The 10,042-nt window shown below is 38.6% G+C and overlaps 2 protein-coding genes across 2 annotated transcripts in view; one reads left to right on the plus strand and one right to left on the minus strand.

The window, feature by feature from the left end:
- The window catches only part of nipa1 (NIPA magnesium transporter 1), a 40,593-nt gene that overhangs the window by 5,455 nt on the left and 25,096 nt on the right, over positions 1-10,042 (minus strand). The window lies entirely within an intron of this gene.
- Positions 9,354-10,042, plus strand: part of tmem45a (transmembrane protein 45a) — a 90,002-nt gene continuing 89,313 nt past the window's right edge. The window contains exon 1 of the mRNA XM_037698317.1: positions 9,354-9,380. The gene's annotated coding sequence lies outside the window, so the exon portion shown is untranslated. The remainder of the gene's footprint in view (positions 9,381-10,042) is intronic.

Consider the following 10,042-nt stretch of genomic DNA (forward strand, 5'->3'; position numbering starts at 1 on the left):
ATCAACAGCACATCTAGGGGTGGGGGTGTATGTGTCGGGGTCTTATTATTATTATTATTTTTTTTCCTCTTCCTACCCACCTAGTTCCCTGACTGCCATTCCGGGGGTGGGGTCCGGAGAAGGGCAGGCCGTCGGGTGTTGACCAGGACTATGTGGGGGTTCAGGGTCTGGGGGTTGCCATGGGCGGTGCTGGCGCTGTGCTCTCCCTGGGGTTGTTTGGACCCCCTGAGCTTGGCTCTTGGGTGCCATGGTTGGCCCGCTGGCCGGGGTGGCTGCCGGGGCCTGGCGGGCGGTCGGCTGGGGGTGCGTGCTTGGTTATTGGTGGTGTGTGGGGGTGGTCGGTGGCGTGTCCTCTTCATGGTGGGGGGGTGTCCTGTCGGCGGGGCATGGCCTGGGCCGGGTCTGGGGTATTGGCTCTTCTCCGCTCAAGAATGAATGGGTTTACCTCTTGGGTTTGGGCATGGGCTGCCCCCTGTAGAGGGCGGGTACATGTCTTGGACCTGGGGGGTATAGAGTGTGTATCGGGAATAAGAATGAAATGTATCGTTATTGTATGTCTTTGAGTGAATGAATGTGAGATTGAGGTTGGGATTGTGTGATTGTGTCTGTGTATGAATGGGTATTTGTTAGGCTGAGACTCGGACTGCCCCCTCTTTGATACAACTGGGGGTGCTTGGCATCGTGCCCCTATCGCGCGGCCCCCTGGTGGGGTGTGCCCTTGCCTGCCGGCGCGCTTGGGGCCCTTGGTATCGGGGGCTGGGCGCTTGGGCGTGTGTCGGCTCGGCCTGGTGTCTGCCTGGTGGGGCTCGGGTCCTCTGGCCCTGTCAGGCCTTGGCCTGGGTGGTGTGAGTCCTCGGTGCCCGGGCCTCGGTGCCTGGACCTGGACCTACATCGGTGCGGCGGGTGCTGACGGAGGCCTATGAGTTTGTCGCTGTTGGCCCCGGGGGGTCACTGTATGTGGTTGCTGGTGGGGATCTTCCGGTTCTCCCCTGTGGTCCGTTCTGGGGGGTGGGTGAGTGGTTCGTCCTGTGTGGGTGGCTCTGGGGGCTCCGCGGTCGGGGTCCCTCCTGGGGTCTTGGGCTCTGGTCCCCCCTTTTTCGTCTGCCTCTGGTCTTGGGGGTCGGGTCTCTGCTGCTTCACAGTTACTAATAAATGTTCTATTAGAGAAGCCTTATACACTTATGCATGCTCACAACCACACACAAATAGAAGCAGGGATGCTTATGTAGGCTTTATATGTAGATATATAGATATGTATGTGAGTGTATATTCATGTGTATGTATGTATGTTTGTATATAGGCGTAGGTATGGGTATATATATTTATGGAAACTTACTGCAAAGCCATGAATATTTTAAGTTCTTTATACATATGTATTTTGTTGCTGTGTTTTGTCATGTTCTTTGCAGGTGAACAGACAGTGGCCGGGTGTTTTGACGTGTGCTCTATTTGTATATATTTCTTATATTTTGGAGTCTTACTTTGTCTTTTCTTTCTTTCTATCCTATTAAAAAAAAAAAAAAAAAACTACACTAGATAGTCACTATAATAAATATTTCATAATAATGGTGTGGAGAGGATGGCTGTAAGGGGAGAAGGGAGGCCATCACAAAAAAAAACAAACAAAAAAAAAAACATGGCAATTTACGAAGACTTAGAGTTTAAAATATACAATGTTGAAGATGTGATTGATACAGATTTTTTCCCTGAAATAAAAGACTGTGAATATTACAATGAAGAACAGTTTAATGACATCAATATAACAAATGGAGGCCGCTCTATGATTCACTTTAATAGTAGAAGTTTAAATGCAAATATATCCAAAATAACAGATTATTTAAAACAGCTAAACAGAACTTTTACAATAATAGCACTGTCAGAGACATGGCTCAACGATGAAAACACAACTAATGTTCACATGGAAGGGTATGAATTATATCATGTGAACAGAAGCAACAAAAGAGGTGGTGGAGTGGCTCTATTTGTTAAAAATGAAGTAAAATGTAAATTAATTAATGAAATGTCAATAATTGTTGATAATATCATGGAAATAATAACAACAGAAATAATAAACAAGAATGAGAAAAACATATTAATAAGTTGTGTATATCGATCTCCAGGATCAAATATAGAAATATTCACTGTAGTGTAGTGAAGCAGGGGACAGCTTTGCTGTAGCTTCACTACTAATTAATTATTCTTAAAGCTAGTTCAAGCACAAAGAATATTAATTATTTAAATACAACGGATTCTTTCTTTTTCGAGTTAAATTAATGCCATGTGACGAGATAACTGTGAGGATTGTTTAATCAGTGACATGAGACACCATTTTATCTTTGACCCATCAGAATAAATGCGGTCATTTATTTAACAGAATCAAAACTTAACATCAAGACATGTACACATTGATTTGCTGATCTGTTTCTGATTAATAAAAACTTGGCACGCTTTACTAACAAGACAACAGAACACTACTGATTGAGGCATCTAGATTACTGGCAAAATAGAAAAGTTTAAGGGAAGGAATGGAGAAGTTTGAAAGGAAGATGGATGAAATAAGATGTATGTTTGTTGATCAGAATTAGCACGCTCCTTTCAACACCAGCTCAAACCCTCGGTCCACGGTGCGTGGCAACTCGTGACGTCTCTTTACCTTTGCAGAGGATGGATCAGCTCCGGTCTAGATGTCCCTATGCACGCTACCTTTACAGCGTCTCCGGTCAGGGTGGCTGGTCATCGTCAGAAGTCATGTGGTTTTTACTCCGTTCAACAGAACAAGCTTCCTTCGAAGTTGTAGGGCATTGTAGGGGAGTGGTGGCGCAGAGGTTAGAGAGGTGGGCTTGTGATCCGAAGATCGCCGGTTCACGCCCCGGCCCCGACAACATCAAAAATTGTGGGTGGGGTAGGTGAAATACCCACACTTGCCCCCACCCTCATTCGCCCCACTCTGGGCCCATGAGCAAGGCCCTTAACCCCCACCATGTGCTCCCTAAAAAAACAGGTCTCTCTTGAAAATGAGTTCTCGTGGCTCAATGAGACTAACCTGGATAAATAAAGGCTAAATGAAAAAAAAATGAAAAAAATTACGCCCGGGTGAGTTCACAGTGAGGCGCTGTGACTCCCAGAAGACTCCAGAAGACTGAATAAGACCCCATAGTCCCAAGAAAGACTCAGGAAAACTACAGGAAGACCGCCAGGAGACTCCAGAAGACTGAAGAAGACTTAATAGTTCCAGGAAGTGTTGACTTTTTAAAGAGTACTCACTTCCGGTCACTTGGTACTTCCTGATTGGTTGAAACAGCCAACAGGGGCGGTGTTTCAGTGATGTCAGAGGGTTATTAGGAGTCAAAAAGACAGCAGGAATGTTTAGGAACGGTTAGTACAGACGGAGATATGTTTATAAGAGGAGAGAGGAAGCAGGTGCCAGTTGCTTCTTATTTACTGTCTGCTAGGTTTAAAAACAAGACACTTCGTTCTAATAACTCGTCTCTGTCTGCCTCTGACTTTCGACCGACATCACTACTCCTCATTCAGACAGAAGATCAGAATGTACAATTACTTTGTAAATAGACATTTAACTTGATTTCTAAGCCTAAGGAGGTTTAAAAATCATTAATACTGTTTCACAGTTGATTTAAAATGAGTGGTTCACTTCAACATTTAGAAATGGTATGAACTAAACACACTTTGATAATCAAGATATTCTAAAATTGTAATGATAATGTAAAAAGGAAGAGTGTTCTTTCAATTGATTAATTCAGGATACAATTAAATAGTCTCTTGATGAGATCATTTGTATTTCTGGATTCAAATCAATGAAATAACAGTTCTTGTCCCCTGAAGGTCTTCAGAGGCAGATTGTTGTCGGAGGTCTAGTTCACTACAGATAAAATCGTACAACTATTGGACAAGAGTTTTAATAAAAGCATTTTTTTCTGTGGAGACTTTAATATTGACCTGGGAAATAAAACAGATTCAAATAACATCAGTACATTTACAAATTCATTGTGTAGTTTAAATCTTTATCCGTTAATATCAAAACCAACAAGAATTACAACTCATAGTGCTACAATAATCGATAATATTTTCACAAATGTAACAAATGGGGATGTGATGGGAGGTATTTTAACGAGTGATTTGAGTGATCATTTATCAGTTTTCACGATTTTTAAAAATGATCAAAGCATTACAAAAGAAATTACAATTAAGAAAAAAAAACAATAAACACATCAAAAAAAGCAATGGACAAATTAAAAGATGATTTACATAAACAAAACTGGAAAGACGTGTATGTTGATGATGTGAACAGATCATATGATGAGTTTATGAATATTTTAGGAGCTCTGTATGAAAAGAATTGTGTACAAAATAATTGTACAAAGAGAAATGTTGTTGATCAACCATGGATGATGAAAGGGTTGAGAAATGCTTGTTAAAAAATGAATTATTTGTATACATGTTTCTTGAAATTGAGAACACAAGAGGCCGAAGAAAAATATAAGAAGTATAAAAATAAATTAGTAGCGATTATAAGGAAACACAAGAAGGAATATTATAGTGATTTATTAAATAAAAGTAATGGTGATATGAAAGCTACATGGCGAGTAATAAATAGTGTTCTGAAAAGTCATAAAGCAAAAACAGGTATTTCACAATATTTTTTGAAGGATGACGATGAAATCCATGATGAAAATGAAATTGTAAATGGATTTAATCATCATTTTGTAAACGTTGGATCAAGCCTTGCAGCTAAAATACCAAAAGTAGACAATAATGTGAACCATTCAGTTACAAGTTGTGACAACAGTATTTTTCTTAATGGAACTGACAAAGAAGAAATAATGAATGTTGTAAAGAATCTTACAGATAAGAGATCAAAAGACTGGGTGGACATGGATATGATGTTTGTAAAGGACATAATGAGTTATGTTATCGAGACGTTTACATATATTTGTAATTTATCATTTTCAAAAGGAATATTTCCAGACAATATGAAAGTAGCTAAGGTAGTTCCTCTCTTTAAAAATGGTGATAAATGTGTGTTCAGTAATTATAGACCAATATCCTTATTACCACAGTTCTCAAAAATTCTAGAAAAACTATTTGTGACCAGATTAGATAAATTTATTACTAAACAAAACATTCTAAGTAGCAGTCAGTCTGGGTTTAGAGCAAAAAACTCTACATCAATGGCTCTCATGGAAATAATATAACAAATAACTACTGCTGTCGATCAAAAACAGTATTGTGTTAGTATTTTTGTTGATTTAAAAAAAGCATTCGATACTATTGACCACACTATTCTCCTTGAAAAATTAAATAAATATGGTATAAGAGGACCAGCATTACACTGGGTATCTAGCTATTTAAAAGATAGGAAACAGTTTGTACAAATAAATGGTGTAAGATCTGACCTGTGCAATATCACTTGTGGAGTTCCTCAAGGCTCTGTGCTTGGACCAAAGTTATTTATTTTATATGTGAATGACTTAGTGAATGTATCAGGACTCCTCAAATGTGTCCTTTTTGCAGATGACACCACATTTTTTTGTTTGGGTAAAGATGTAAAACGGATGTTGGAATTGATGAAGACAGAATTTGATAAAATACAAACTTGGATTAAACTTAATAAATTATCATTAAATTTAGATAAAACTAAATACATGATATTTAGTAACAAAAAGAGAACTGTTGATGATCCATTTAAAATTGAGGGTGTTGAGATTTGTAGAGTTAATGAGATGAAATTTTTGGGTGTAATCATTGATGAACAGCTAACATGGAAAAATCACATCAATTCTGTAAGAACAAAAATATCTAAATCTATTGCAGTACTATACAAAGTCAGGGAATTATTAAATGATAAAGCTCTGTACATGTTGTGTAACACAATCATTGTTCCACATTTAATCTATTGCATTGATGTTTGGGGGAAAGCGTGTAAAACATTTACAAAACCTATTTTTATTTTACAGAAAAGAGCTGTAAGAATTATCACCAGAAAGCATTACAGTCACCCATCAAGCACATTATTTTATCAACTGAACTTATTGAAGTTCCATGATTTGGTAGATTATGGTATTTTATCAGTTATGTATAGAGCTCAAAATAACACATTACCATTAAATATCCAAAGAAATTTTATTAAAAGACAAAGTTGTTACAATCTTAAGGGGATAGAGATATTTGTCAAACCAAAATTCAGAACTAGTCTGAAGAGAAGGTCTACCTCAATCCAAGGAGTTGGATTGTGGAATGTTCTAGAGAGTGATGTGAAAAATGCCAAGTCATTGTGTACATTTAAGAAAAAGATCAAATCTAGATTGTTAAAAAAGTATATATGAAGTAGATTAGTGTGTTTTTTGTATTAGAATTGGAAAAATTAGAAAGAGTTATTCATTTTTTTCTGTTACTTGAAGATTATTATGATTGAAATAATTGTTTGAAAAAAGGGGCAGATATAATAAGATTTTTTCTTCTTTCTGCTGCATTTCATTTTAAATCTTTTGTATCTTTTTTTACATAGTTATGGAATTGTTTTGTATTTTTAAAATGAATAAACTTTATACCATGCCATACTAGGAATGTGCGATATGGCATAAAATTCATTTCACACTATGTATTGTGAAGGGTGGCGATAACGATATATATCGCAATATGTTTTTGGTATAAAACTTGCTAAAAAACAAAAAAAGCATAGCATGTCCTTTTGCCATCACATATTTTGAATTATGAAAATTCCACTATAGGTCCAGAGAGTTTTTAAATAATAAACAAATCAAGTTTTAGGCTTCTTTATTGTAGTGCAAAACAGTGCAAAATAAATCAAATGTAGTTTTAGCCATATGTTTTAAACAAAAAAAAATGTTGTTAACTCTTAAGTTTCCAGTCTCACTTAATAAATGAACAGCAACAGAGCAGCATTTTACACTGAAACACTTCATCCTCTAGAGGGCGCCTCCTTCTGCTTTAATGGAGAGTTGACACAAAATGAGTCTGTGGCTTTGACCAGAGGGTCTCGCAGTAAAATCACACAACACAGAGTTCTTTTCACAGATCAGAGAGCAGGTTTCTCTAAAGCTGACCAACGCTTACTTTAACTTTCGATGGGAAAAAAACAACAACAAAACTTTCGACTGAACACAGCGTTTTGCACATGCGTCAGAATACGGCAACACTACGGCAAGCCGGCTGTAGTTATCTTGTAGCTTCGCTACTTAGCCCTCGAAGAAAAGACTTTAATGCCACTTGTGCACAGTTTTCAACAACAAAAAAGAAACGATTAAATCTGACAACTCTGATTTTACTTCAGACACAGCATTACTGCGGTTAGCCGGTAGAAGACAGATCTCTATCGTAGGCTAAATTTCTATCATTTCTACCGTATACTGTTTAGATCGCGCATTCCTATACCATACCATACAAAACTGTGCAAAAGACACATAAATCCAGAAAACAGAGAAGACTCAAGCAAACAATTCACTCAAGCTACCATCAGACAAACAGGAAGTGACACAATACATCTCACCACGAACGTGCAACGTCACTGTTCACACTTGTTAATCAAATAAAACAAACTTCATTAAGGATTTGTTTTTCTTTCTTAGAAACAGGAAGAAATCAGATAAACATTAGTCAGACTGTAGCTGACTCTGTGTCCAAGGACAGGAAATGTGTGGAAAAACATCAGACATATTGAAGTCAGAGGTAACTTTGAAAAACACGATTCATGGTGAGTCTGGAAGATGAATAAGGGTCAGGGGTCGTAGTTAGAGCAGTGCAGCTTCATGCTACAGCTGGGTTTAGCTGTGTGTGTTGCTAAATTAAGTGTTTGTGTTGCAGATTGTTGCGTTTGAAATGTAATTTTAGTTTCAGCTTCAACATTCATGGTAAGTTTTTCTTCAGGAGCTCAGAGAATGTTATAAAGCTCTGAGGAGGATGTTTTGTAGTAAAGTTTCAGCCTTTAACCAGAGAAACCTCCTACAGCTGCAGTGTACGTGCAGGAGCTCGTGTCTCTTCCACGGAAAGTAACAAGTAGGCATCTCTGCAGACAAATACAGAAGGCGTATCTCTAGGGCCACACCTGATTGGACAAAGGTATCAGAAGACTTTTTCTTCAAATCTTTATTGAAAAAACACAGAACGGTACAATAAAACACAGCACAGTAAAGTAATGACAGCCTCCAGGGGCTGCAGACATTGACACTCTGAAGGCTTATTAAGCAAATACAACCTGAGCATAATGGAGGCACACTGTGTGAGCCAGTTCAACATTAATGGTGTCTTCTTTTTCCACCTCTCTCAACACAGAACTTCTGGTTACATTTCAAAATAAGAGCAACATAAATGGGTACTGGGGACTCGGCAGGACTAAATGTTTGTTTTTTAATACTTAACCATTGCATTAAAAAAACAAAATCCTGTTTTGGTTGTTGAATAATGTGAAAATAGTTAAAATTAATTCATAAAGAAAGAAAAATAAAGTAACCAAAATAATAATGATCCTTAAAATGGCTTTGTTTCCTTTAACTTCATTTTCTTGTTCAAACTGCAGTCACTGCAGAGGAGTGATGGCCAGTTTGTGTAACTGGAGCAGGGATTCTGTTTACTGGTTCACTTCCAGCTGTCTCACATTTTAAGGCTCAGTCCTTCTCCATGTTTCAGCTCCTGTCACAGATCACACCCCATAGAAGAACTTGTAAAGAACATTTTGTTTGGGGCCGTTATCTCGTCACAGGACTCCTGATCTTTAATTGAGACCAGACTTTTTGACAAATGGAGCAGTTTCTCTTCAGATTTCATTGTAACAAGCCCAGACTGAAAGCAACCTGTGTCAGGTGCAGCTACAACCCAAGGACTGAAGAGAATCTTTGACAGCTGATAGAACCTGTTACTTAGAAAACTCAAGTTAAAAAAAGAGCCAGCAAATACAGCGAGCCAATCAGTGTTTGCGCTTCAGAAACGCCCACTTCGGTCTGCAGAGGGCTCTTCTCCAGCCGAGGAGCAGGCGGAATAAAAGTGCACACGTGGACGCCTGAGACTGACGTTGAAACTGACCAATCACAGCGCAAACACATGACGTCACAACACACAGCCATCCAGTGGAATTGTTTCGTCGAAAGTAAACGCCCACAACGTTTAATGTAGGAAAAAATAGTCTGGAGAAAAGTTTTTTGGGAAAAAAAGAATCTGGTTTGGAAGGGAAGGGAATCTGTCTCTGGTGGTGTTTAATCTGTGTCGATCTGAAGAACAGAGGAGAAAACACTTATCTTACTCATGCACAAACGACCTGAGACATGGAATCAAGGGGACACTGACATTTTTGTCTTTGAATACTGTATATTTGTCGCAACATTTGAATTTCAAGAGACACAAATAAGGTAAGACCCATGTTGTTTTTCTTTACATTTCTTATACTAACATTATAGCCATGGTTTTAAAGCAAAAGTAAAACAACAAACTAAAAAACAGCAACCTCATTACAGATGAGAAAATACTCTTCATTCATGATTTCAGTGGGCTCACACAGTAACTGTGCTGGTTTACTTATAGAAAACATTTAATGACTTTCATGTGTTTCCAATACTGTAAACAGAATATTGTGTGTGCTCATAACAGACATTCCCTGTTGGAATGCATATTGCCCGCTGCCTTTCATGCCAGAGATTTAACCAGGGGCATTTACCCACTTGGGTCTTGAAACATTGGGGGCTTTAGCCCAGACCCCTTATCCATCCTCTTCTCTATTTAAAAAGTGCCCCTTCAAGTCTGTATTTATCAATTTTTTAGACTATTATTGTTATAATTTGGCAGGTCCCTGGTTCAAACCCCGGTCCAGGGGCCTTTCTGGGTGGAGTTTGCATGTTCTCTTCGTGCATGCGTGGGTTTTCTCCGGGTACTCCAGTTTCCTCCCACAGACCAAAAACATGCATGTTAGACTGATTGGTAACTCTAAATTGTCCCTAGGTGTGAGTGAGAGAGTGAATGGTTGTTTGCAGGGCCGGATTTAGGAGGATGGGGGCCCCTGGGCTGGAGTCAATAT

Source organism: Nematolebias whitei, chromosome 3 (genome assembly GCF_014905685.2).
Source record: "Nematolebias whitei isolate Nwh7 chromosome 3, NemWhi1, whole genome shotgun sequence".
Taxonomy (NCBI): Eukaryota; Metazoa; Chordata; class Actinopteri; order Cyprinodontiformes; family Rivulidae; genus Nematolebias; species Nematolebias whitei.